At 43.6% G+C, this 24,437-nt stretch overlaps 27 non-coding genes across 27 annotated transcripts; all 27 read right to left on the reverse strand.

The window, feature by feature from the left end:
* Positions 1-413: 413 nt before the first annotated feature.
* TRNAL-CAG (transfer RNA leucine (anticodon CAG)) lies at positions 414-497 on the reverse strand. Its single transcript has one exon. It is a non-coding gene; the product is annotated as a tRNA-Leu (tRNA).
* Positions 498-1,197: 700 nt separating this feature from the next.
* On the reverse strand, positions 1,198-1,281 carry TRNAL-CAG (transfer RNA leucine (anticodon CAG)). The gene has a single exon. It is a non-coding gene; the product is annotated as a tRNA-Leu (tRNA).
* Positions 1,282-2,360: 1,079 nt separating this feature from the next.
* Positions 2,361-2,444, reverse strand: TRNAL-CAG (transfer RNA leucine (anticodon CAG)). The gene has a single exon. It is a non-coding gene; the product is annotated as a tRNA-Leu (tRNA).
* A 309-nt stretch (positions 2,445-2,753) lies between these two features.
* On the reverse strand, positions 2,754-2,837 carry TRNAL-CAG (transfer RNA leucine (anticodon CAG)). The gene has a single exon. It is a non-coding gene; the product is annotated as a tRNA-Leu (tRNA).
* A 309-nt stretch (positions 2,838-3,146) lies between these two features.
* Positions 3,147-3,230, reverse strand: TRNAL-CAG (transfer RNA leucine (anticodon CAG)). The gene has a single exon. It is a non-coding gene; the product is annotated as a tRNA-Leu (tRNA).
* Positions 3,231-3,931: 701 nt separating this feature from the next.
* On the reverse strand, positions 3,932-4,015 carry TRNAL-CAG (transfer RNA leucine (anticodon CAG)). The gene has a single exon. It is a non-coding gene; the product is annotated as a tRNA-Leu (tRNA).
* A 700-nt stretch (positions 4,016-4,715) lies between these two features.
* TRNAL-CAG (transfer RNA leucine (anticodon CAG)) lies at positions 4,716-4,799 on the reverse strand. Its single transcript has one exon. It is a non-coding gene; the product is annotated as a tRNA-Leu (tRNA).
* A 700-nt stretch (positions 4,800-5,499) lies between these two features.
* Positions 5,500-5,583, reverse strand: TRNAL-CAG (transfer RNA leucine (anticodon CAG)). The gene has a single exon. It is a non-coding gene; the product is annotated as a tRNA-Leu (tRNA).
* A 1,470-nt stretch (positions 5,584-7,053) lies between these two features.
* TRNAL-CAG (transfer RNA leucine (anticodon CAG)) lies at positions 7,054-7,137 on the reverse strand. Its single transcript has one exon. It is a non-coding gene; the product is annotated as a tRNA-Leu (tRNA).
* Positions 7,138-7,828: 691 nt separating this feature from the next.
* Positions 7,829-7,912, reverse strand: TRNAL-CAG (transfer RNA leucine (anticodon CAG)). Its single transcript has one exon. It is a non-coding gene; the product is annotated as a tRNA-Leu (tRNA).
* A 700-nt stretch (positions 7,913-8,612) lies between these two features.
* On the reverse strand, positions 8,613-8,696 carry TRNAL-CAG (transfer RNA leucine (anticodon CAG)). Its single transcript has one exon. It is a non-coding gene; the product is annotated as a tRNA-Leu (tRNA).
* Positions 8,697-10,171: 1,475 nt separating this feature from the next.
* TRNAL-CAG (transfer RNA leucine (anticodon CAG)) lies at positions 10,172-10,255 on the reverse strand. Its single transcript has one exon. It is a non-coding gene; the product is annotated as a tRNA-Leu (tRNA).
* A 309-nt stretch (positions 10,256-10,564) lies between these two features.
* Positions 10,565-10,648, reverse strand: TRNAL-CAG (transfer RNA leucine (anticodon CAG)). The gene has a single exon. It is a non-coding gene; the product is annotated as a tRNA-Leu (tRNA).
* A 699-nt stretch (positions 10,649-11,347) lies between these two features.
* On the reverse strand, positions 11,348-11,431 carry TRNAL-CAG (transfer RNA leucine (anticodon CAG)). The gene has a single exon. It is a non-coding gene; the product is annotated as a tRNA-Leu (tRNA).
* A 1,471-nt stretch (positions 11,432-12,902) lies between these two features.
* TRNAL-AAG (transfer RNA leucine (anticodon AAG)) lies at positions 12,903-12,986 on the reverse strand. The gene has a single exon. It is a non-coding gene; the product is annotated as a tRNA-Leu (tRNA).
* A 1,863-nt stretch (positions 12,987-14,849) lies between these two features.
* Positions 14,850-14,933, reverse strand: TRNAL-CAG (transfer RNA leucine (anticodon CAG)). Its single transcript has one exon. It is a non-coding gene; the product is annotated as a tRNA-Leu (tRNA).
* Positions 14,934-16,404: 1,471 nt separating this feature from the next.
* TRNAL-AAG (transfer RNA leucine (anticodon AAG)) lies at positions 16,405-16,488 on the reverse strand. Its single transcript has one exon. It is a non-coding gene; the product is annotated as a tRNA-Leu (tRNA).
* A 1,863-nt stretch (positions 16,489-18,351) lies between these two features.
* Positions 18,352-18,435, reverse strand: TRNAL-CAG (transfer RNA leucine (anticodon CAG)). The gene has a single exon. It is a non-coding gene; the product is annotated as a tRNA-Leu (tRNA).
* Positions 18,436-19,515: 1,080 nt separating this feature from the next.
* Positions 19,516-19,599, reverse strand: TRNAL-CAG (transfer RNA leucine (anticodon CAG)). Its single transcript has one exon. It is a non-coding gene; the product is annotated as a tRNA-Leu (tRNA).
* A 697-nt stretch (positions 19,600-20,296) lies between these two features.
* On the reverse strand, positions 20,297-20,380 carry TRNAL-CAG (transfer RNA leucine (anticodon CAG)). The gene has a single exon. It is a non-coding gene; the product is annotated as a tRNA-Leu (tRNA).
* A 306-nt stretch (positions 20,381-20,686) lies between these two features.
* On the reverse strand, positions 20,687-20,770 carry TRNAL-CAG (transfer RNA leucine (anticodon CAG)). The gene has a single exon. It is a non-coding gene; the product is annotated as a tRNA-Leu (tRNA).
* A 302-nt stretch (positions 20,771-21,072) lies between these two features.
* On the reverse strand, positions 21,073-21,156 carry TRNAL-CAG (transfer RNA leucine (anticodon CAG)). Its single transcript has one exon. It is a non-coding gene; the product is annotated as a tRNA-Leu (tRNA).
* A 308-nt stretch (positions 21,157-21,464) lies between these two features.
* On the reverse strand, positions 21,465-21,548 carry TRNAL-CAG (transfer RNA leucine (anticodon CAG)). The gene has a single exon. It is a non-coding gene; the product is annotated as a tRNA-Leu (tRNA).
* A 309-nt stretch (positions 21,549-21,857) lies between these two features.
* Positions 21,858-21,941, reverse strand: TRNAL-CAG (transfer RNA leucine (anticodon CAG)). Its single transcript has one exon. It is a non-coding gene; the product is annotated as a tRNA-Leu (tRNA).
* Positions 21,942-23,034: 1,093 nt separating this feature from the next.
* On the reverse strand, positions 23,035-23,118 carry TRNAL-CAG (transfer RNA leucine (anticodon CAG)). Its single transcript has one exon. It is a non-coding gene; the product is annotated as a tRNA-Leu (tRNA).
* Positions 23,119-23,822: 704 nt separating this feature from the next.
* TRNAL-CAG (transfer RNA leucine (anticodon CAG)) lies at positions 23,823-23,906 on the reverse strand. Its single transcript has one exon. It is a non-coding gene; the product is annotated as a tRNA-Leu (tRNA).
* A 311-nt stretch (positions 23,907-24,217) lies between these two features.
* TRNAL-CAG (transfer RNA leucine (anticodon CAG)) lies at positions 24,218-24,301 on the reverse strand. The gene has a single exon. It is a non-coding gene; the product is annotated as a tRNA-Leu (tRNA).
* Between the last annotated feature and the right edge of the window lie 136 nt (positions 24,302-24,437).

The raw sequence follows: 24,437 nt of genomic DNA on the forward strand, positions 1-24,437 counted from the left end.
CATAGCTGAAGCAAAGCTAAAGTGCCAGAATTGGGATGCGAACCCACGCCCGGATGCCCGGACTGCGACCTGAACGCAGCGCCTTGGACCGCTCGGCCATCCTGACATGCAGTTCGGCTGCTTTTGTCGAGAAATAAAACATATGACTAAAATTTACTGAAAAAAAGAACAGGTATTGCGCGCGATAGAAGGAGTAATTGACATCACATGGCTGTTTTCAAAAGTGGCCTATCAAGCGCGCAGGAATTTTCGTCGCCAAAAAATGAAAGTAATGAACGCCGCGGAAAAAAATTTTGTGCCGATAGGTATACATATTTATCTGTATTATGACTCCTAAATGTCTGTACCGGTACGCCCAGCCACCTAGCTAATAAACAATAGTCATTACTCACACAGCTGAAGCAAAACATAACTGTCAGAAGTGGGATTCAAACCCACGCCCCTAAGTCCGGACTGCGACCTGAACGCAGCGCCTTGGACCGCTCGGCCATCCTGACATGCGGTTCGGCTGCTTTTGTCGAGAAATAAAACATATGACTAAAGTTTATTGAAAAAAAGAACAGGTATTGCGCACGATAGAAGGAGTAATTGACATCACATGGCTATTTTCAGAAGTGGCCTATCAAGCGCGTTGGAATTTTCGTCGCCAAAAATTGAAAGTAATGAACGCCGCGGAAAAGAAATTTTGTGCCGATAGGTATACACATTAATCTGTATTATGACTCCTAAATGTCTGTACCGGTACGCCCAGCAACCTTGCTAATAAGCAATAGTCATTACTCACACAGCTGAAGCAAAACATAAGTGGCAGAAGTGGGATTCGAACCCACGCCCGTAAGACCGGACTGCGACCTGAACGCAGCGCCTGGGACCGCACGGCCATCCTGACATGCGGTTTGGCTGCTTTTGTCGAGAAATAAAACATATGACTAATGTTTATTTAAAAAAAGAACAGGTATTGCGTGCGATAGAAGAAGTAATTGACATCACATGGATATTTTCAAAATTTCCCTATAGGCGCGCTGGAATTTTCGTCGCAAAAAAATTGAAAGTAATGAACGCTGTGGAAAAAAATTTTTTTGCCGATAGGTATTCACATTTATCTGTATTATGACTCCTAAATGTCTGTTCTTGCACGCCCAACCACCTAGCTAATAAACAATAGTCATTACTCACACAGCTGAAGCAAAACATAACGGTCAGAAGTGGGACTCGAACCCACGCCCGGAAGTCCGGACTGAGACCTGAACGCAGCGCCTTGGACCGCTCGGCCATCCTGACATGCGGTTCGGCTGCTTTTGTCGTGAAATAAAAGATATGACTAAAGCTTAAAAAAAGAACAGGTATTGCGCGCAATACAAGGAATAATTGACATCACACGGCTATTTTCAAAAGTGGCCTTCAAGCGCACTGGCATTTTCGTCGCGAAAAAAATTGAAAGTAATGAACGCTGCGGAAATCAATTTTTGGTATACACATTTTTCTGTATTATGACTCCTAATCGTCTGTACCGGTACGCCCAGCCACCTAGCTAATAAACAATAGTCATTACTCACACAGCTGAAGCAAAATATAAGTGTCAGAAGTGGGATTCGAACCAACGCCCTGAAGTCCGGACTGCGACCTGAACGCAGTGCCTTGGACCGCTCGGTCATCCTGACATGCGGTTTGGCTGCTTTTGTCGAGAAATAAAAGATATGACTGAAGTTTATTTAAAAAAAGAACAGGTATTGCGCGCGATAGAAGCAGTAAATGACATCACATGGCTATTTTCAAAAGTAGCCTTCAAGCGCACTGGTATTTTCGTCGCGAAAAATGTGAAATTATTGAACGCTGTGGAAAAGATTTTTGTGCCGACAGGTAAACACATTTATCTGTATTATGACTCCTAAATGTCTGTACCGGTACACCCAGCCACCTAGCTAATAAACAATAGTCATTACTCACACAGCTGAAGCAAAACATAAGTGAAGGAAGTGGGATTCGTACCCACGCCCTGAAGACCGGACTGCGACCTGAACGCAGTGCCTTGGACCGCTCGGCCATCCTGACATGCGGTTCGGCTGCTTTTGTCGAGAAATAAAACATATGACTAAAGTTTATTGAAAAAAAGAACAGGTATTGCGCACGATAGAAGGAGTAATTGACATCACATGGCTATTTTCAGAAGTGGCCTATCAAGCGCGTTGGAATTTTCGTCGCCAAAAATTGAAAGTAATGAACGCCGCGGAAAAGAAATTTTGTGCCGATAGGTATACACATTTATCTGTATTATGACTCCTAAATGTCTGTACCGGTACGCCCAGCAACCTTGCTAATAAGCAATAGTCATTACTCACACAGCTGAAGCAAAACATAAGTGGCAGAAGTGGGATTCGAACCCACGCCCGTAAGACCGGACTGCGACCTGAACGCAGCGCCTTGGACCGCTCGGCCATCCTGACATGCAGTTCGGCTGCTTTTGTCGAGAAATAAAACATATGACTAAAATTTATTGAAAAAAAGAACAGGTATTGCGCGCGATAGAAGGAGTAATTGATATCACACGGCTATTTTCAAAAGTGGCCTTCAAGCACACTGGCACTTTCGTCGCGAAAAAAATTGAAAGTAATGAACGCTGCGGAAATTCATTTTTGTGCCGACAGGCATACACATTTATCTGTATTATGACTCCTGAATGTCTGTTCCGGTACGCCCAGCCACCTAGCTAATAAACAATAGTCATTACTCACACAGCTGAAGCAAAACATAACTGTCAGAAGTGGGATTCGAACCCACGCCCGGAAGTCCGGACTGCGACCTGAACGCAGCGCCTTGGACCGCTCGGCCATCCTGACATGCGGTTCGGCTGCTTTTGTCGAGAAATAAAACATATGACTATAGTTTATTGAAAAAAAGAACACGTATTGCGCACAATAGAAGGAGTAATTGACATCACATGGCTATTTTCAGAAGTGGCCTATCAAGCGCGTTGGAATTTTCGTCGCCAAAAAAATGAAAGTAATGAACGCCGCGGAAAATAAATTTTGTGCCGATAGGTTTACACATTTATCTGTATTATGACTCCTAAATGTGTGTACCGGTACGCCCAGCAACCTTGCTAATAAACTATAGTCATTACTCACACAGCTGAAGCAAAACGTAAGTGTCAGAAGTGGGATTCGAACCCACGCCCGTAAGACCGGACTGCGACCTGAACACAGCACCTTGGACCGCTCTGCCATCCTGACATGCGGTTTGGCTGCTTTTGTCGAGAAATAAAACATATGACTAATGTTTATTTGAAAAAACAACAGGTATTGCTCGCGATAGAAGGAGTAAATGACATCACATGGCTATTTTCAAAACTGGCCTATCAAGCGCGCTAGAGTTTTGGTCGCGAAAAAAGTGAAAGTGATGAACGCTGTGGAAAAAAAAATTTTGTGCCGATAGGTATTAACATTTATCTGTAATATGACTACTAAATGTCTGTACCAGTACGCCCAGCCACCTAGCTAATAAACAATAGTCATTACTCACATAGCTGAAGCAAAGCTAAAGTGCCAGAATTGGGATGCGAACCCACGCCCGGATGCCCGGACTGCGACCTGAACGCAGCGCCTTGGACCGCTCGGCCATCCTGACATGCAGTTCGGCTGCTTTTGTCGAGAAATAAAACATATGACTAAAATTTACTGAAAAAAAGAACAGGTATTGCGCGCGATAGAAGCAGTAAATGACATCACATGGCTATTTTTAAAAGTAGCCTTCAAGCGCACTGGCATTTTCGTCGCGAAAAATGTGAAAGTATTGAACGCTGTGGAAAAGATTTTTGTGCCGACAGGTAAACACATTTATCTGTATTATGACCCCTAAATGTCTGTACCGGTACGCCCAGCCACCTAGCTAATAAACAATAGTCATTACTCACACAGCTGAAGCAAAACATAACTGTCAGAAGTGGGATTCAAACCCACGCCCCTAAGTCCGGACTGCGACCTGAACGCAGCGCCTTGGACCGCTCGGCCATCCTGACATGCGGTTCGGCTGCTTTTGTCGAGAAATAAAACATATGACTAAAGTTTATTGAAAAAAAGAACACGTATTGCGCACAATAGAAGGAGTAATTGACATCACATGGCTATTTTCAGAAGTGGCCTATCAAGCGCGTTGGAATTTTCGTCGCCAAAAAAATGAAAGTAATGAACGCCGCGGAAAATAAATTTTGTGCCGATAGGTATACACATTTTTCTGTATTATGACTCCTAAATGTCTGTACCGGTGCGCCAAGCCACCTAGCTAATAAACAATAGTCATTACTCACATAGCTGAAGCAAAGCTAAAGTGCCAGAATTGGGATGCGAACCCACGCCCGGATGCCCGGACTGCGACCTGAACGCAGCGCCTTGGACCGCTCGGCCATCCTGACATGCAGTTCGGCTGCTTTTGTCGAGAAATAAAACATATGACTAAAATTTACTGAAAAAAAGAACAGGTATTGCGCGCGATAGAAGGAGTAATTGACATCACATGGCTGTTTTCAAAAGTGGCCTATCAAGCGCGCAGGAATTTTCGTCGCCAAAAAATGAAAGTAATGAACGCCGCGGAAAAAAATTTTGTGCCGATAGGTATACATATTTATCTGTATTATGACTCCTAAATGTCTGTACCGGTACGCCCAGCCACCTAGCTAATAAACAATAGTCATTACTCACACAGCTGAAGCAAAACATAACTGTCAGAAGTGGGATTCAAACCCACGCCCCTAAGTCCGGACTGCGACCTGAACGCAGCGCCTTGGACCGCTCGGCCATCCTGACATGCGGTTCGGCTGCTTTTGTCGAGAAATAAAACATATGACTAAAGTTTATTGAAAAAAAGAACAGGTATTGCGCACGATAGAAGGAGTAATTGACATCACATGGCTATTTTCAGAAGTGGCCTATCAAGCGCGTTGGAATTTTCGTCGCCAAAAATTGAAAGTAATGAACGCCGCGGAAAAGAAATTTTGTGCCGATAGGTATACACATTAATCTGTATTATGACTCCTAAATGTCTGTACCGGTACGCCCAGCAACCTTGCTAATAAGCAATAGTCATTACTCACACAGCTGAAGCAAAACATAAGTGGCAGAAGTGGGATTCGAACCCACGCCCGTAAGACCGGACTGCGACCTGAACGCAGCGCCTGGGACCGCACGGCCATCCTGACATGCGGTTTGGCTGCTTTTGTCGAGAAATAAAACATATGACTAATGTTTATTTAAAAAAAGAACAGGTATTGCGTGCGATAGAAGAAGTAATTGACATCACATGGATATTTTCAAAATTTCCCTATAGGCGCGCTGGAATTTTCGTCGCAAAAAAATTGAAAGTAATGAACGCTGTGGAAAAAAATTTTTTTGCCGATAGGTATTCACATTTATCTGTATTATGACTCCTAAATGTCTGTTCTTGCACGCCCAACCACCTAGCTAATAAACAATAGTCATTACTCACACAGCTGAAGCAAAACATAACGGTCAGAAGTGGGACTCGAACCCACGCCCGGAAGTCCGGACTGAGACCTGAACGCAGCGCCTTGGACCGCTCGGCCATCCTGACATGCGGTTCGGCTGCTTTTGTCGTGAAATAAAAGATATGACTAAAGCTTAAAAAAAGAACAGGTATTGCGCGCAATACAAGGAATAATTGACATCACACGGCTATTTTCAAAAGTGGCCTTCAAGCGCACTGGCATTTTCGTCGCGAAAAAAATTGAAAGTAATGAACGCTGCGGAAATCAATTTTTGGTATACACATTTTTCTGTATTATGACTCCTAATCGTCTGTACCGGTACGCCCAGCCACCTAGCTAATAAACAATAGTCATTACTCACACAGCTGAAGCAAAATATAAGTGTCAGAAGTGGGATTCGAACCAACGCCCTGAAGTCCGGACTGCGACCTGAACGCAGTGCCTTGGACCGCTCGGTCATCCTGACATGCGGTTTGGCTGCTTTTGTCGAGAAATAAAAGATATGACTGAAGTTTATTTAAAAAAAGAACAGGTATTGCGCGCGATAGAAGCAGTAAATGACATCACATGGCTATTTTCAAAAGTAGCCTTCAAGCGCACTGGTATTTTCGTCGCGAAAAATGTGAAAGTATTGAACGCTGTGGAAAAGATTTTTGTGCCGACAGGTAAACACATTTATCTGTATTATGACTCCTAAATGTCTGTACCGGTACACCCAGCCACCTAGCTAATAAACAATAGTCATTACTCACACAGCTGAAGCAAAACATAAGTGAAGGAAGTGGGATTCGTACCCACGCCCTGAAGACCGGACTGCGACCTGAACGCAGTGCCTTGGACCGCTCGGCCATCCTGACATGCGGTTCGGCTGCTTTTGTCGAGAAATAAAACATATGACTAAAGTTTATTGAAAAAAAGAACAGGTATTGCGCACGATAGAAGGAGTAATTGACATCACATGGCTATTTTCAGAAGTGGCCTATCAAGCGCGTTGGAATTTTCGTCGCCAAAAATTGAAAGTAATGAACGCCGCGGAAAAGAAATTTTGTGCCGATAGGTATACACATTTATCTGTATTATGACTCCTAAATGTCTGTACCGGTACGCCCAGCAACCTTGCTAATAAGCAATAGTCATTACTCACACAGCTGAAGCAAAACATAAGTGGCAGAAGTGGGACTCGAACCCACGCCCGTAAGACCGGACTGCGACCTGAACGCAGCGCCTTGGACCGCACGGCCATCCTGACATGCGGTTTGGCTGCTTTTGTCGAGAAATAAAACATATGACTAATGTTTATTTAAAAAAAGAACAGGTATTGCGTGCGATAGAAGAAGTAATTGACATCACATGGATATTTTCAAAAGTGCCCTATAGGCGCGCTGGAATTTTCGTCGCAAAAAAATGAAAGTAATGAACGCTGTGGAAAAAAATTTTTTTGCCGATAGGTATTCACATTTATCTGTGTTATGACTCCTAAATGTCTGTTCTTGCACGCCCAGCCACCTAGCTAATAAACAATAGTCATTACTCACACAGCTGAAGCAAAACATAACTGTCAGAAGTGGGATTCGAACCCACGCCCGGAAGTCCGGACTGCGACCTGAACGCAGCGCCTTGGACCGCTCGGCCAAGCTGACATGCGGTTCGGCTGCTTTTGTCGAGAAATAAAACATATGACTATAGTTTATTGAAAAAAAGAACACGTATTGCGCACAATAGAAGGAATAATTGACATCACACGGCTATTTTCAAAAGTGGCCTTCAAGCGCACTGGCATTTTCGTCGCGAAAAAAATTGAAAGTAATGAACGCTGCGGAAATCAATTTTTGGTATACACATTTTTCTGTATTATGACTCCTAATCGTCTGTACCGGTACGCCCAGCCACCTAGCTAATAAACAATAGTCATTACTCACACAGCTGAAGCAAAATATAAGTGTCAGAAGTGGGATTCGAACCAACGCCCTGAAGTCCGGACTGCGACCTGAACGCAGTGCCTTGGACCGCTCGGTCATCCTGACATGCGGTTTGGCTGCTTTTGTCGAGAAATAAAAGATATGACTGAAGTTTATTTAAAAAAAGCACAGGTATTGCGCGCGATAGAAGCAGTAAATGACATCACATGGCTATTTTCAAAAGTAGCCTTCAAGCGCACTGGTATTTTCGTCCCGAAAAATGTGAAAGTATTGAACGCTGTGGAAAAGATTTTTGTGCCGACAGGTAAACACATTTATCTGTATTATGACTCCTAAATGTCTGTACCGGTACACCCAGCCACCTAGCTAATAAACAATAGTCATTACTCACACAGCTGAAGCAAAACATAAGTGTCAGAAGTGGGATTCGTACCCACGCCCTGAAGACCGGACTGCGACCTGAACGCAGTGCCTTGGACCGCTCGGCCATCCTGACATGCGGTTCGGCTGCTTTTGTCGAGAAATAAAACATATGACTAAAGTTTATTGAAAAAAAGAACAGGTATTGCGCACGATAGAAGGAGTAATTGACATCACATGGCTATTTTCAGAAGTGGCCTATCAAGCGCGTTTGAATTTTCGTCGCCAAAAATTGAAAGTAATGAACGCCGCGGAAAAGAAATTTTGTGCCGATAGGTATACACATTTATCTGTATTATGACTCCTAAATGTCTGTACCGGTACGCCCAGCAACCTTGCTAATAAGCAATAGTCATTACTCACACAGCTGAAGCAAAACATAAGTGGCAGAAGTGGGATTCGAACCCACGCCCGTAAGACCGGACTGCGACCTGAACGCAGCGCCTTGGACCGCACGGCCATCCTGACATGCGGTTTGGCTGCTTTTGTCGAGAAATAAAACATATGACTAATGTTTATTTAAAAAAAGAACAGGTATTGCGTGCGATAGAAGAAGTAATTGACATCACATGGATATTTTCAAAAGTGCCCTATAGGCGCGCTGGAATTTTCGTCGCAAAAAAAATGAAAGTAATGAACGCTGTGGAAAAAAATTTTTTTGCCGATAGGTATTCACATTTATCTGTATTATGACTCCTAAATGTCTGTTCTTGCACGCCCAGCCACCTAGCTAATAAACAATAGTCATTACTCATACAGCTGAAGCAAAACATAACGGTCAGAAGTGGGACTCGAACCCACGCCCGGAAGTCCGGACTGAGACCTGAACGCAGCGCCTTGGACCGCTCGGCCATCCTGACATGCGGTTCGGCTGCTTTTGTCGTGAAATAAAAGATATGACTAAAGCTTAAAAAAAAGAACAGGTATTGCGCGCAATAGAAGGAATAATTGACATCACACGGCTATTTTCAAAAGTGGCCTTCAAGCGCACTGGCATTTTCGTCGCGAAAAAAATTGAAAGTAATGAACGCTGCGGAAATAAATTTTTGGTATACACATTTTTCTGTATTATGACTACTAATCGTCTGTACCGGTACGCCCAGCCACCTAGCTAATAAACAATAGTCATTACTCACACAGCTGAAGCAAAATATAAGTGTCAGAAGTGGGATTCGAACCAACGCCCTGAAGTCCGGACTGCGACCTGAACGCAGTGCCTTGGACCGCTCGGTCATCCTGACATGCGGTTTGGCTGCTTTTGTCGAGAAATAAAAGATATGACTGAAGTTTATTTAAAAAAAGAACAGGTATTGCGCGCGATAGAAGCAGTAAATGACATCACATGGCTATTTTCAAAAGTAGCCTTCAAGCGCACTGGCATTTTCGTCGCGAAAAATGTGAAAGTATTGAACGCTGTGGAAAAGATTTTTGTGCCGATAGGTATACACATTTTTCTTTATTATGACTCCTAAATGTCTGTACCGGTGCGCCAAGCCACCTAGCTAATAATTAATAGTCATTACTCACATAGCTGAAGCAAAGCTAAAGTGCCAGAATTGGGATGCGAACCCACGCCCGGATGCCCGGACTGCGACCTGAACACAGCGCCTTGGACCGCTCGGCCATCCTGACATGCGGTTTGGCTGCTTTTGTCGAGAAATAAAACATATGACTAATGTTTATTTAAAAAAACAACAGGTATTGCTCGCGATAGAAGGAGTGAATGACATCACATGGCTATTTTCAAAACTGGCCTATCAAGCGCGCTAGAGTTTTGGTCGCGAAAAAAGTGAAAGTGATGAACGCTGTGGAAAAAAAATTTTTGTGCCGATAGGTATTAACATTTATCTGTAATATGACTACTAAATGTCTGTACCAGTACGCCCAGCCACCTAGCTAATAAACAATAGTCATTACTCACATAGCTGAAACAAAGCATAAGTGCCAGAATTGGGATGCCAACCCAGACCCGGATGCCCGGACTGCGACCTGAACGCAGCGCCTTGGACCGCTCGGCCATCCTGACATGCGGTTCGGCTGCTTTTGTCGAGAAATAAAACATATGACTAAAATTTATTGAAAAAAAGAACAGGTATTGCGCGCGATAGAAGGAGTAATTGATATCACACGGCTATTTTCAAAAGTGGCCTTCAAGCGCACTGGCACTTTCGTCGCGAAAAAAATTGAAAGTAATGAACGCTGCGGAAATTCATTTTTGTGCCGACAGGTATACACATTTATCTGTATTATGACTCCTGAATGTCTGTTCCGGTACGCCCAGCCACCTAGCTAATAAACAATAGTCATTACTCACACAGCTGAAGCAAAACATAACTGTCAGAAGTGGGATTCGAACCCACGCCCGGAAGTCCGGACTGCGACCTGAACGCAGCGCCTTGGACCGCTCGGCCATCCTGACATGCGGTTCGGCTGCTTTTGTCGAGAAATAAAACATATGACTATAGTTTATTGAAAAAAAGAACACGTATTGCGCACAATAGAAGGAGTAATTGACATCACATGGCTATTTTCAGATGTGGCCTATCAAGCGCGTTGGAATTTTCGTCGCCAAAAAAATGAAAGTAATGAACGCCGCGGAAAATAAATTTTGTGCCGATAGGTTTACACATTTATCTGTATTATGACTCCTAAATGTGTGTACCGGTACGCCCAGCAACCTTGCTAATAAACTATAGTCATTACTCACACAGCTGAAGCAAAACGTAAGTGTCAGAAGTGGGATTCGAACCCACGCCCGTAAGACCGGACTGCGACCTGAACACAGCGCCTTGGACCGCTCGGCCATCCTGACATGCGGTTTGGCTGCTTTTGTCGAGAAATAAAACATATGACTAAAGTTTATTGAAAAAAAGAACAGGTATTGCGCACGATAGAAGGAGTAATTGACATCACATGGCTATTTTCAGAAGTGGCCTATCAAGCGCGCAGGAATTTTCGTCGCCAAAAAATGAAAGTAATGAACGCCGCGGAAAAAAATTTTGTGCCGACAGGTATACACATTTATCTGTATTATGACTCTTAAATGTCTGTACCGGTACGCCCAGCAACCTTGCTAATAAGCAATAGTCATTACTCACACAGCTGAAGCAAAACATAAGTGGCAGAAGTGGGATTCGAACCCACGCCCGTAAGACCGGACTGCGACCTGAACGCAGCGCCTGGGACCGCACGGCCATCCTGACATGCGGTTTGGCTGCTTTTGTCGAGAAATAAAACATATGACTAATGTTTATTTAAAAAAAGAACAGGTATTGCGTGCGATAGAAGAAGTATTTGACATCACATGGATATTTTCAAAATTTCCCTATAGGCGCGCTGGAATTTTCGTCGCAAAAAAATTGAAAGTAATGAACGCTGTAGAAAAAAATTTTTTTGCCGATAGGTATTCACATTTATCTGTATTATGACTCCTAAATGTCTGTTCTTGCACGCCCAACCACCTAGCTAATAAACAATAGTCATTACTCACACAGCTGAAGCAAAACATAACGGTCAGAAGTGGGACTCGAACCCACGCGCGGAAGTCCGGACTGAGACCTGAACGCAGCGCCTTGGACCGCTCGGCCATCCTGACATGCGGTTCGGCTGCTTTTGTCGTGAAATAAAAGATATGACTAAAGCTTAAAAAAAGAACAGGTATTGCGCGCAATAGAAGGAATAATTGACATCACACGGCTATTTTCAAAAGTGGCCTTCAAGCGCACTGGCATTTTCGTCGCGAAAAAAATTGAAAGTAATGAACGCTGCGGAAATCAATTTTTGGTATACACATTTTTCTGTATTATGACTCCTAATCGTCTGTACCGGTACGCCCAGCCACCTAGCTAATAAACAATAGTCATTACTCACACAGCTGAAGCAAAATGTAAGTGTCAGAAGTGGGATTCGAACCAACGCCCTGAAGTCCGGACTGCGACCTGAACGCAGTGCCTTGGACCGCTCGGTCATCCTGACATGCGGTTTGGCTGCTTTTGTCGAGAAATAAAAGATATGACTGAAGTTTATTTAAAAAAAGAACAGGTATTGCGCGCGATAGAAGCAGTAAATGACATCACATGGCTATTTTCAAAAGTAGCCTTCAAGCGCACTGGTATTTTCGTCGCGAAAAATGTGAAAGTATTGAACGCTGTGGAAAAGATTTTTGTGCCGACAGGTAAACACATTTATCTGTATTATGACTCCTAAATGTCTGTACCGGTACACCCAGCCACCTAGCTAATAAAAAATAGTCATTACTCACACAGCTGAAGCAAAACATAAGTGAAGGAAGTGGGATTCGTACCCACGCCCTGAAGACCGGACTGCGACCTGAACGCAGTGCCTTGGACCGCTCGGCCATCCTGACATGCGGTTCGGCTGCTTTTGTCGAGAAATAAAACATATGACTAAAGTTTATTGAAAAAAAGAACAGGTATTGCGCACGATAGAAGGAGTAATTGACATCACATGGCTATTTTCAGAAGTGGCCTATCAAGCGCGTTGGAATTTTCGTCGCCAAAAATTGAAAGTAATGAACGCCGCGGAAAAGAAATTTTGTGCCGATAGGTATACACATTTATCTGTATTATGACTCCTAAATGTCTGTACCGGTACGCCCAGCAACCTTGCTAATAAGCAATAGTCATTACTCACACAGCTGAAGCAAAACATAAGTGGCAGAAGTGGGATTCGAACCCACGCCCGTAAGACCGGACTGCGACCTGAACGCAGCGCCTTGGACCGCAAGGCCATCCTGACATGCGGTTTGGCTGCTTTTGTCGAGAAATAAAACATATGACTAATGTTTATTTAAAAAAAGAACAGGTATTGCGTGCGATAGAAGAAGTAATTGACATCACATGGATATTTTCAAAAGTGCCCTATAGGCGCGCTGGAATTTTCGTCGCAAAAAAAATGAAAGTAATGAACGCTGTGGAAAAAAATTTTTTTGCCGATAGGTATTCACATTTATCTGTATTATGACTCCTAAATGTCTGTTCTTGCACGCCCAGCCACCTAGCTAATAAACAATAGTCATTACTCATACAGCTGAAGCAAAACATAACGGTCAGAAGTGGGACTCGAACCCACGCCCGGAAGTCCGGACTGAGACCTTAACGCAGCGCCTTGGACCGCTCGGCCATCCTGACATGCGGTTCGGCTGCTTTTGTCGTGAAATAAAAGATATGACTAAAGCTTAAAAAAAAGAACAGGTATTGCGCGCAATAGAAGGAATAATTGACATCACACGGCTATTTTCAAAAGTGGCCTTCAAGCGCACTGGCATTTTCGTCGCGAAAAAAATTGAAAGTAATGAACGCTGCGGAAATAAATTTTTGGTATACACATTTTTCTGTATTATGACTACTAATCGTCTGTACCGGTACGCCCAGCCACCTAGCTAATAAACAATAGTCATTACTCACACAGCTGAAGCAAAATATAAGTGTCAGAAGTGGGATTCGAACCGACGCCCTGAAGTCCGGACTGCGACCTGAACGCAGTGCCTTGGACCGCTCGGTCATCCTGACATGCGGTTTGGCTGCTTTTGTCGAGAAATAAAAGATATGACTGAAGTTTATTTAAAAAAAGAACAGGTATTGCGCGCGATAGAAGCAGTAAATGACATCACATGGCTATTTTCAAAAGTAGCCTTCAAGCGCACTGGCATTTTCGTCGCGAAAAATGTGAAAGTATTGAACGCTGTGGAAAAGATTTTTGTGCCGACAGGTAAACACATTTATCTGTATTATGACCCCTAAATGTCTGTACCGGTACACCCAGCCACCTAGCTAATAAACAATAGTCATTTCTCACACAGCTGAAGCAAAACATAAGTGTCAGAAGTGGGATTCGTACCCACGCCCTGAAGACCGGACTGCAACCTGAACGCAGTGCCCTGGACCGCTCCGCCATCCTGACATGCGGTTTGGCTGCTTTTGTCGAGAATAAAAACATATGACTAAAGTTTATGGAAAAAAAGAACAGGTGTTGCGTGCGATAGAAGGAGTAATTGACATCACATAGCTATTTTCAAAAGTGGCCTATCAAGCGCGCTGGAATTTTCGTCGCCAAAAAAATGAAAGTAATGAACGCCGCGGCAAAGAAATTTTGTGCCGATAGGTATACACATTTTTCTGTATTATGACTCCTAAATGTCTGTACCGGTGCGCCAAGCCACCTAGCTAATAATTAATAGTCATTACTCACATAGCTGAAGCAAAGCTAAAGTGCCAGAATTGGGATGCGAACCCACGCCCGGATGCCAGGACAGCGACCTGAACGCAGCGCCTTGGACCGCTCGGCCATCCTGACATGCGGTTCGGCTGCTTTTGTCGAGAAATAAAACATATGACTAAAATTTATTGAAAAAAAGAACAGGTATTGCGCGCGATAGAAGGAGTAATTGACATCACATGGCTGTTTTCAAAAGTGGCCTATCAAGCGCGCAGGAATTTTCGTCGCCAAAAAATGAAAGTAATGAACGCCGCGGAAAAAAATTTTGTGCCGATAGGTATACATATTTATCTGTATTATGACTCCTAAATGTCTGTACCGGTACGCCCAGCCACCTAGCTAATAAACAATAGTCATTACTCACACAGCTGAAGCAAAACATAAGTGGCAGAAGTGGGATTCTAACCCACGCCCGTAAGACCGGACTGCGACCTGAACGCAGCGCCTGGGACCGCACGGCCATCCTGACATGCGGTTTGGCTGCTTTTGTCGAGAAATAAAACATATGACTAATGTTTATTTAAAAAAAAAACAGGTATTGCGTGCGATAGAAGAAGTAATTGACATCACATGGATATTTTCAAAATTTCCCTATAGGCGCGGTGGAATTTTCGTCGCAAAAAAATTGAAAGTAAAGAACGCTGTGGAAAAAAATTTTTTGCCGATAGGTATTCACATTTATCTGTATTATGACTCCTAAATGTCTGTTCTTGCACGCCCAGCCACCTAGCTAATAAACAATAGTCATTACTCACACAGCTGAAGCAAAACATAACGGTCAGAAGTGGGACTCGAACCCACGCCCGGAATTCCTGACTGAGACCTGAACGCAGCGCCTTGGACCGCTCGGCCATCCTGACATGCGGTTCGGCTGCTTTTGTCGTGAAATAAAAGATATGACTAAAGCTTAAAAAAAGAACAGGTATTGCGCGCAATAGAAGGAATAATTGACATCACACGGCTATTTTCAAAAGTGGCCTTCAAGCGCACTGGCATTTTCGTCGCGAAAAAAATTGAAAGTAATGAACGCTGCGGAAATCAATTTTTGGTATACACATTTTTCTGTATTATGACTCCTAATCGTCTGTACCGGTACGCCCAGCCACCTAGCTAATAAACAATAGTCATTACTCACACAGCTGAAGCAAAATGTAAGTGTCAGAAGTGGGATTCGAACCAACGCCCTGAAGTCCGGACTGCGACCTGAACGCAGTGCCTTGGACCGCTCGGTCATCCTGACATGCGGTTTGGCTGCTTTTGTCGAGAAATAAAAGATATGACTGAAGTTTATTTAAAAAAAGAACAGGTATTGCGCGCGATAGAAGCAGTAAATGACATCACATGGCTATTTTCAAAAGTAGCCTTCAAGCGCACTGGTATTTTCGTCGCGAAAAATGTGAAAGTATTGAACGCTGTGGAAAAGATTTTTGTGCCGACAGGTAAACACATTTATCTGTATTATGACTCCTAAATGTCTGTACCGGTACACCCAGCCACCTAGCTAATAAAAAATAGTCATTACTCACACAGCTGAAGCAAAACATAAGTGAAGGAAGTGGGATTCGTACCCACGCCCTGAAGACCGGACTGCGACCTGAACGCAGTGCCTTGGACCGCTCGGCCATCCTGACATGCGGTTCGGCTGCTTTTGTCGAGAAATAAAACATATGACTAAAGTTTATTGAAAAAAAGAACAGGTATTGCGCACGATAGAAGGAGTAATTGACATCACATGGCTATTTTCAGAAGTGGCCTATCAAGCGCGTTGGAATTTTCGTCGCCAAAAATTGAAAGTAATGAACGCCGCGGAAAAGAAATTTTGTGCCGATAGGTATACACATTTATCTGTATTATGACTCCTAAATGTCTGTACCGGTACGCCCAGCAACCTTGCTAATAAGCAATAGTCATTACTCACACAGCTGAAGCAAAACATAAGTGGCAGAAGTGGGATTCGAACCCACGCCCGTAAGACCGGACTGCGACCTGAACGCAGCGCCTTGGACCGCAAGGCCATCCTGACATGCGGTTTGGCTGCTTTTGTCGAGAAATAAAACATATGACTAATGTTTATTTAAAAAAAGAACAGGTATTGCGTGCGATAGAAGAAGTAATTGACATCACATGGATATTTTCAAAAGTGCCCTATAGGCGCGCTGGAATTTTCGTCGCAAAAAAAATGAAAGTAATGAACGCTGTGGAAAAAAATTTTTTTGCCGATAGGTATTCACATTTATCTGTATTATGACTCCTAAATGTCTGTTCTTGCACGCCCAGCCACCTAGCTAATAAACAATAGTCATTACTCATACAGCTGAAGCAAAACATAACGGTCAGAAGTGGGACTCGAACCCACGCCCGGAAGTCCGGACTGAGACCTTAACGCAGCGCCTTGGACCGCTCGGCCATCCTGACATGCGGTTCGGCTGCTTTTGTCGTGAAATAAAAGATATGACTAAAGCTTAAAAAAAAGAACAGGTATTGCGCGCAATAGAAGGAATAATTGACATCACACGGCTATTTTCAAAAGTGGCCTTCAAGCGCACTGGCATTTTCGTCGCGAAAAAAATTGAAAGTAATGAACGCTGCGGAAATAAATTTTTGGTATACACATTTTTCTGTATTATGACTACTAATCGTCTGTACCGGTACGCCCAGCCACCTAGCTAATAAACAATAGTCATTACTCACACAGCTGAAGCAAAATATAAGTGTCAGAAGTGGGATTCGAACCGACGCCCTGAAGTCCGGACTGCGACCTGAACGCAGTGCCTTGGACCGCTCGGTCATCCTGACATGCGGTTTGGCTGCTTTTGTCGAGAAATAAAAGATATGACTGAAGTTTATTTAAAAAAAGAACAGGTATTGCGCGCGATAGAAGCAGTAAATGACATCACATGGCTATTTTCAAAAGTAGCCTTCAAGCGCACTGGCATTTTCGTCGCGAAAAATGTGAAAGTATTGAACGCTGTGGAAAAGATTTTTGTGCCGACAGGTAAACACATTTATCTGTATTATGACCCCTAAATGTCTGTACCGGTACACCCAGCCACCTAGCTAATAAACAATAGTCATTTCTCACACAGCTGAAGCAAAACATAAGTGTCAGAAGTGGGATTCGTACCCACGCCCTGAAGACCGGACTGCAACCTGAACGCAGTGCCCTGGACCGCTCCGCCATCCTGACATGCGGTTTGGCTGCTTTTGTCGAGAATAAAAACATATGACTAAAGTTTATGGAAAAAAAGAACAGGTGTTGCGTGCGATAGAAGGAGTAATTGACATCACATAGCTATTTTCAAAAGTGGCCTATCAAGCGCGCTGGAATTTTCGTCGCCAAAAAAATGAAAGTAATGAACGCCGCGGCAAAGAAATTTTGTGCCGATAGGTATACACATTTTTCTGTATTATGACTCCTAAATGTCTGTACCGGTGCGCCAAGCCACCTAGCTAATAATTAATAGTCATTACTCACATAGCTGAAGCAAAGCTAAAGTGCCAGAATTGGGATGCGAACCCACGCCCGGATGCCAGGACAGCGACCTGAACGCAGCGCCTTGGACCGCTCGGCCATCCTGACATGCGGTTCGGCTGCTTTTGTCGAGAAATAAAACATATGACTAAAATTTATTGAAAAAAAGAACAGGTATTGCGCGCGATAGAAGGAGTAATTGACATCACATGGCTGTTTTCAAAAGTGGCCTATCAAGCGCGCAGGAATTTTCGTCGCCAAAAAATGAAAGTAATGAACGCCGCGGAAAAAAATTTTGTGCCGATAGGTATACATATTTATCTGTATTATGACTCCTAAATGTCTGTACCGGTACGCCCAGCCACCTAGCTAATAAACAATAGTCATTACTCACACAGCTGAAGCAAAACATAAGTGGCAGAAGTGGGATTCTAACCCACGCCCGTAAGACCGGACTGCGACCTGAACGCAGCGCCTGGGACCGCACGGCCATCCTGACATGCGGTTTGGCTGCTTTTGTCGAGAAATAAAACATATGACTAATGTTTATTTAAAAAAAAAACAGGTATTGCGTGCGATAGAAGAAGTAATTGACATCACATGGATATTTTCAAAATTTCCCTATAGGCGCGGTGGAATTTTCGTCGCAAAAAAATTGAAAGTAAAGAACGCTGTGGAAAAAAATTTTTTGCCGATAGGTATTCACATTTATCTGTATTATGACTCCTAAATGTCTGTTCTTGCACGCCCAGCCACCTAGCTAATAAACAATAGTCATTACTCACACAGCTGAAGCAAAACATAACGGTCAGAAGTGGGACTCGAACCCACGCCCGGAATTCCTGACTGAGACCTGAACGCAGCGCCTTGGACCGCTCGGCCATCCTGACATGCGGTTCGGCTGCTTTTGTCGTGAAATAAAAGATATGACTAAAGCTTAAAAAAAGAACAGGTATTGCGCGCAATAGAAGGAATAATTGACATCACACGGCTATTTTCAAAAGTGGCCTTCAAGCGCACTGGCATTTTCGTCGCGAAAAAAATTGAAAGTAATGAACGCTGCGGAAATCAATTTTTGGTATACACATTTTTCTGTATTATGACTCCTAATCGTCTGTACCGGTACGCCCAGCCACCTAGCTAATAAACAATAGTCATTACTCACACAGCTGAAGCAAAATATAAGTGTCAGAAGTGGGATTCGAACCAACGCCCTGAAGTCCGGACTGCGACCTGAACGCAGTGCCTTGGACCGCTCGGTCATCCTGACATGCGGTTTGGCTGCTTTTGTCGAGAAATAAAAGATATGACTGAAGTTTATTTAAAAAAAGAACAGGTATTGCGCGCGATAGAAGCAGTAAATGACATCACATGGCTATTTTCAGAAGTGGCCTATCAAGCGCGTTGGAATTTTCGTCGCCAGAAATTGAAAGTAATGAACGCCGCGGAAAAGAAATTTTGTGCCGACAGGTAAACACATTTATCTGTATTATGACTCCTAAATGTCTGTACCGGTACACCCAGCCACCTAGCTAATAAACAATAGTCAATACTCACACAGCAGAAGCAAAACATAAGTGTCAGAAGTGGGATTCGTACCCACGCCCTGAAGACCGGACTGCGACCTGAACGCAGTGCCCTGGACCGCTCCGCCATCCTGACATGCGGTTTGGCTGCTTTTGTCGAGAATAAAAACATATGACAAAATTTATGGAAAAAAAGAACAGGTGTTGCGTGCGATAGAAGGAGTAATTGACATCACACGGCTATTTTCAAAAGTGGCCTATCAAGCGCGCTGGAATTTTCGTCGCCAAAAAAATGAAAGTAATGAACGCCGCGGCAAAGAAATTTTGTGCCGATAGGTATACACATTTTTCTGTATTATGACTCCTAAATGTCTGTACCGGTGCGCCAAGCCACCTAGCTAATGAACAATAGTCATTACTCACATAGCTGAAGCAAAACATAACTGTCAGAAGTGGGATTCGAACCCACGCCCGGAAGTCCGGACTGCGACCTGAACGCAGCGCCTTAGACCGCTCGGCCATCCTGACATGCAGTTCGGCTGCTTTTGTCGAGAAATAAAACATATGACTAAAGTTTATTTTAAAAAAAGAACAGGTATTGCGCGCGATACAAGGAGTAAATGCCATCACATGGCTCTTTTCAAAAGTGGCCTATCAAGCACGCTGGAATTTTGGTCGCGAAAAAAGTGAAAGTGATGAACGCTGTGGAAAAAAATTTTTTGTGCCGATAGGTATTAATATTTATCTGTAATAAGACTACTAAATGTCTGTACCAGTACGCCCAGCCACCTATCTAATAAACAATAGTCATTACTCACACAGCTGAAGCAAAACATAAGTGTCAGAAGTCGGATTCGAACCCACGGCCGGAAGACCGGACTGCGACCTGAACGCAGCGCCTTGGACTTCTCGGCCATCCTAACGGTTTGGCTGCTTTTGTCGAGAAATAAAACATGACTAAAGCTATTTAAAAAAGAACAGGTATTGAACGCGTTAGAAGCAGTAAATGACATCACATGGCTATTTTCAAAAGTGGCCTATCAAGCGCGTTGGAATTTTCGTCGCGAAAAAAATTGAAAGTAATAAACGCCGTGGGAAAGAATTTTCGTGCCGATAGGTATACACAATTCTCTGTATTATGACTCCTAAATGTCTGTACCGGTACGCCCAGCCATCTAGCTCATAAACAATAGTCATTACTCACACAGCTGAAGCAAAAGTTGAGTGTCAGAAGTGGGATTCGAACCCACGCCCTGAAGACCGGACTGCGACCTGAACGCAGTGCCTTGGACCGCTCGGCCATCCTGACATGCCGTTTGGCTGCTTTTGTCGAGAAATAAAAGATATGACTAAAGTTTATTTAAAAAAAGAACAGGTATAGCGCGCGATAGAAGGAGTAAATGCCATCACATGGCTATTTTCAAAAGTGGCCTATCAAGCGCACTGGAGTTTTGGTCACGAAAAATAGTGAAATGAACGCTGTGGAAAAATATTTTTGTGCCGATAGGTATTAATATTTATCTGTAATAAGACTACTAAATGTCTGTACCAGTACGCCCAGCCACCTAGCTAATAAACAATAGTCATTACTCACACAGCTGAAGCAAAACATAAGTGTCAGAAGTGGGATTCGAACCCACGGCCGGAAGACCGGACTGCGACCTGAACGCAGCGCCTTGGACCGCTCGGCCATCGTAACGGTTTGGCTGCTTTTGTCGAGAAATAAAACATGACTAAAGCTATTTAAAAAAGAACAGGTATTGCGCGCGTTAGAAGCAGTAAATGACATCACATGGCTATTTTCAAAAGTGGCCTATCAAGCGCGTTGGAATTTTCGTCGCGAAAAAAAGTGAAAGTAATGAGCGCTGTGGAAAAGAAATTTTGTGCCGATACGTATTCACATTTATCTGTAATATGACTCCTAAATGTCTGTACCGATACGCCCAGCCACCTAGCTAATAAACAATAGTCATTACTCACACAGCTGAAGCAAAACGTAAGTGTCAGCAGTGGGATTCGAACACACGCCCGGAAGACCGGACTGCGACCTGAACGCAGCGCCTTGGACCGCTCGGCCATCCTGACATGCGGTTTGGCTGCTTTTGTCGAGAAATAAAACGTATGACTAAAGCTTTTTTAAAAAAGAACAGGTATTGCGCGCAATAGAAAGAATAATTGACATCACACGGCTATTTTCAAAAGTGGCCTTCAAGCGCACTGGCACTTTCTTCGCGAAAAAAATTGAACGTAATGAACGCTGCGGAAATTCATTTTTGTGCCGACAGGTATACACATTTATCTGTATTATGACTCCTAAATGTCTGTACCGGTACGCCCAGCCACCTAGCTAATAAACAATAGTCATTACTCACACAGCTGAAGCAAAACATAAGTGTCAGAAGTGGGATTCGAACCCACGCCCTGAAGACCGGACTGCGACCTGAACGCAGCGCCTTGGACCGCTCGGCCATTCTGACGTGCAGTTTGGCTGCTTTTGTCGAGAAATAAAAGATATGACTGAAGTTTATTTAAAAAAAGAACAGGTATTGCGCGCGATAGAAGCAGTAAATGACATCACATGGCTATTTTCAAAAGTGGCCTATCAAGCGCGCTGGAAGTTTCGTCGCGAAAAAAAGTGAAAGTAATGAACGTTGTGGAAAAGAATTTTTGTGCCGATAGGTATTCACAATTCTCTGTATTAAGACTCTTAAAGTCTGTACCGGTACGCCCAGCCACCTAGCTAATAAACAATAGTCATTACTCACACAGCTGAAGCCAAATATAAGTGTCAGAAGTGGGATTCGAACCCACGCCCCGAAGACCGGACTGCGACCTGAATGCAGAGCCTTGGACCGCTCGGCCATCCTGACATGCGGTTTGGCTGCTTTTGTCGAGAAATAAAACATACGACTAAAGTTTATTTAAAAAGAGAACAGGTATTGCTCGCCATAGATGTGTAAATGACATCACATGGCTATTTTCAAAACTGGCCTATCAAGCGCGCTGGAGTTTTCGTCGCGAAAAAAAGTGAAAGTAATGAACGCTGTGGAAAAGAATTTTTGTGCCGATAGGTGTTGAAATTTATCTGTATTATGACTCCTAAATGTCTGTACCGGTACGCCCAGCCACCTAGCTGATAAACAATAGTCATTACTCACACAGCTGAAGCAAAGCATAAGTGCCATAATTGGGATTCGAACCCACGCCCGGAAGTCCGGAATGCGACCTGAACGCAGCGCCTTGGACCGCTCGGCCATCCTGACACGCGGTTTGGCTGCTTTTGTCGAGAAATAAAACATATGACTAAAGTTTATTTAAAAAGAGAACAGGTATTGCGGGCCATAGATGTGTAAATGACATCACATGGCTATTTTCAAAACTGGCCTATCAAGCGCGCTGGAGTTTTCGTCGCGAAAAAAAGTGAAAGTAGTAATGCTGCAGAAAAGAATTTTTGTGCCGATAGGTGTTGAAATTTATCTGTATTATGACTCCTAAATGTTTGTACCGGTACGCCGAGCCACCTAGCTGATAAACAATAGTCATTACTCACACAGCTGAAGCAAAGCATAAGTGCCATAATTGGGATTCGAACCCACGCCCGGAAGTCCGGAATGCGACCTGAACGCAGCGCCTTGGACCGCTCGGCCATCCTGACATGCGGTTCAGCTGCTTTTGTCGAGAAATAAAACATATGACTAAAGTTTATTGAAAAAAAGAACAGGTATTGCGCACGATAGAAGGAGTAATTGACATCACATGGCTATTTTCAGAAGTGGCCAATCAAGCGCGTTGAAATTTTCGTCGCCAAATAATGAAAGTAATGAACGCCGCGGAAAAAAAAATTTGTGCCGATAGGTATACACATTTATCTCTATTATGACTCCTAAATGTGTGTACCGGTACGCCCAGCAACATGGCTAGTAAAATATAGTCATTACTCACAAAGCTGAAGCAAAACATAAGTGTCAGAAGTGGGACTCGAACCCACGCCCGTAAGTCCGCACTGCGACCTGAACGCAGCGCCTTGGACCGCTCGGCCATCCTGACAAGCGGTTCAGCTGCATTTGTCGAGAAATAAAAGATATAACTAAAGTTTATTTAAAAAAAGAACAGGTATTTCGCGCGATAGAAGGAATAAATGCCATCACATGGCTATTTTCAAAAGTGGCCTATCAAGCGCGCTGGAGTTTTGGTCGCGAAAAAAAGTGAAAGTAATAAACGCCGTGGGAAAGAATTTTCGTGCCGATAGGTATACACAATTCTCTGTATTATGACTCCTAAATATCTGTACCGGTACGCCCAGCAACCTTGCTAATAAACAATAGTCATTACTCACACAGCTGAAGCAAAACATAAGTGTCAGAATTGGGATTGGAACCCACGCGCGTAAGACCGGACTGCGACCTGAACGGTGCGCCTTGGACCACTCGGCCTTCCTGACATGCGGTTTGGCTGCTTTTGTCGAGAAATAAAACATATGACTAATGTTTATTTAAAAAAAGAACAGGTATTGCTCGCGATAGAAGGAGTAAATGACATCACATGGCTATTTTCAAAACTGGCCTATCAAGCGCGCTAGAGTTTTCGTCGCGAAAAAAAGTGAAAGTAATGAGCGCTGTGGAAAAGAAATTTTGTGCCGATACGTATTCACATTTATCTGTATTATGACTCCTAAATGTCTGTACCGGCACGCCCAGCCACCTAGCTTATAAACAATAGTCATTACTCACACAGCTGAAGCAAAACATAACTGTCAGAAGTGGGACTCAAATCCACGCCCGGAAGTCCGGACTGCGACCTGAACGCAGCGCCTTGGACCCCTCGGCCATCCTGACATGCGGTTCGGCTGCTTTTGTCGAGAAATAAAAGATATAACTGAAGTTTATTTAAAAAAAAGAACAGGTATTGCGCGCGATAGAAGGAGTGAATGCCATCACATGGATATTTTCAAATGTGGCCTATCAAGCGCGCTGGAGTTTTGGTCGCGAAAAAAGTGAAAGTAATGAACGCTGTGGAAAAAAAATTTTTGTGCCGATAGGTATTCACATTTATCTGTAATATGACTCCTAAATGTCTGTACCGATACGCCCAGCCACCTAGCTAATAAACAATAGTCATTACTCACACAGCTGAAGCAAAACGTAAGTGTCAGCAGTGGGATTCGAACCCACGCCCGGAAGACCGGACTGCGACCTGAACGCAGCGCCTTGGACCGCTCGGCCATCCTGACATGCGGTTTGGCTGCTTTTGTCGAGAAATAAAACGTATGACTAAAGCTTTTTAAAAAAGAACAGGTATTGCGCGCAATAGAAAGAATAATTGACATCACACGGCTATTTTCAAAAGTGGCCTTCAAGCGCACTGGC

This window comes from Rhipicephalus microplus, chromosome X, assembly GCF_043290135.1.
Source record: "Rhipicephalus microplus isolate Deutch F79 chromosome X, USDA_Rmic, whole genome shotgun sequence".
Classification (NCBI taxonomy): domain Eukaryota; kingdom Metazoa; phylum Arthropoda; class Arachnida; order Ixodida; family Ixodidae; genus Rhipicephalus; species Rhipicephalus microplus.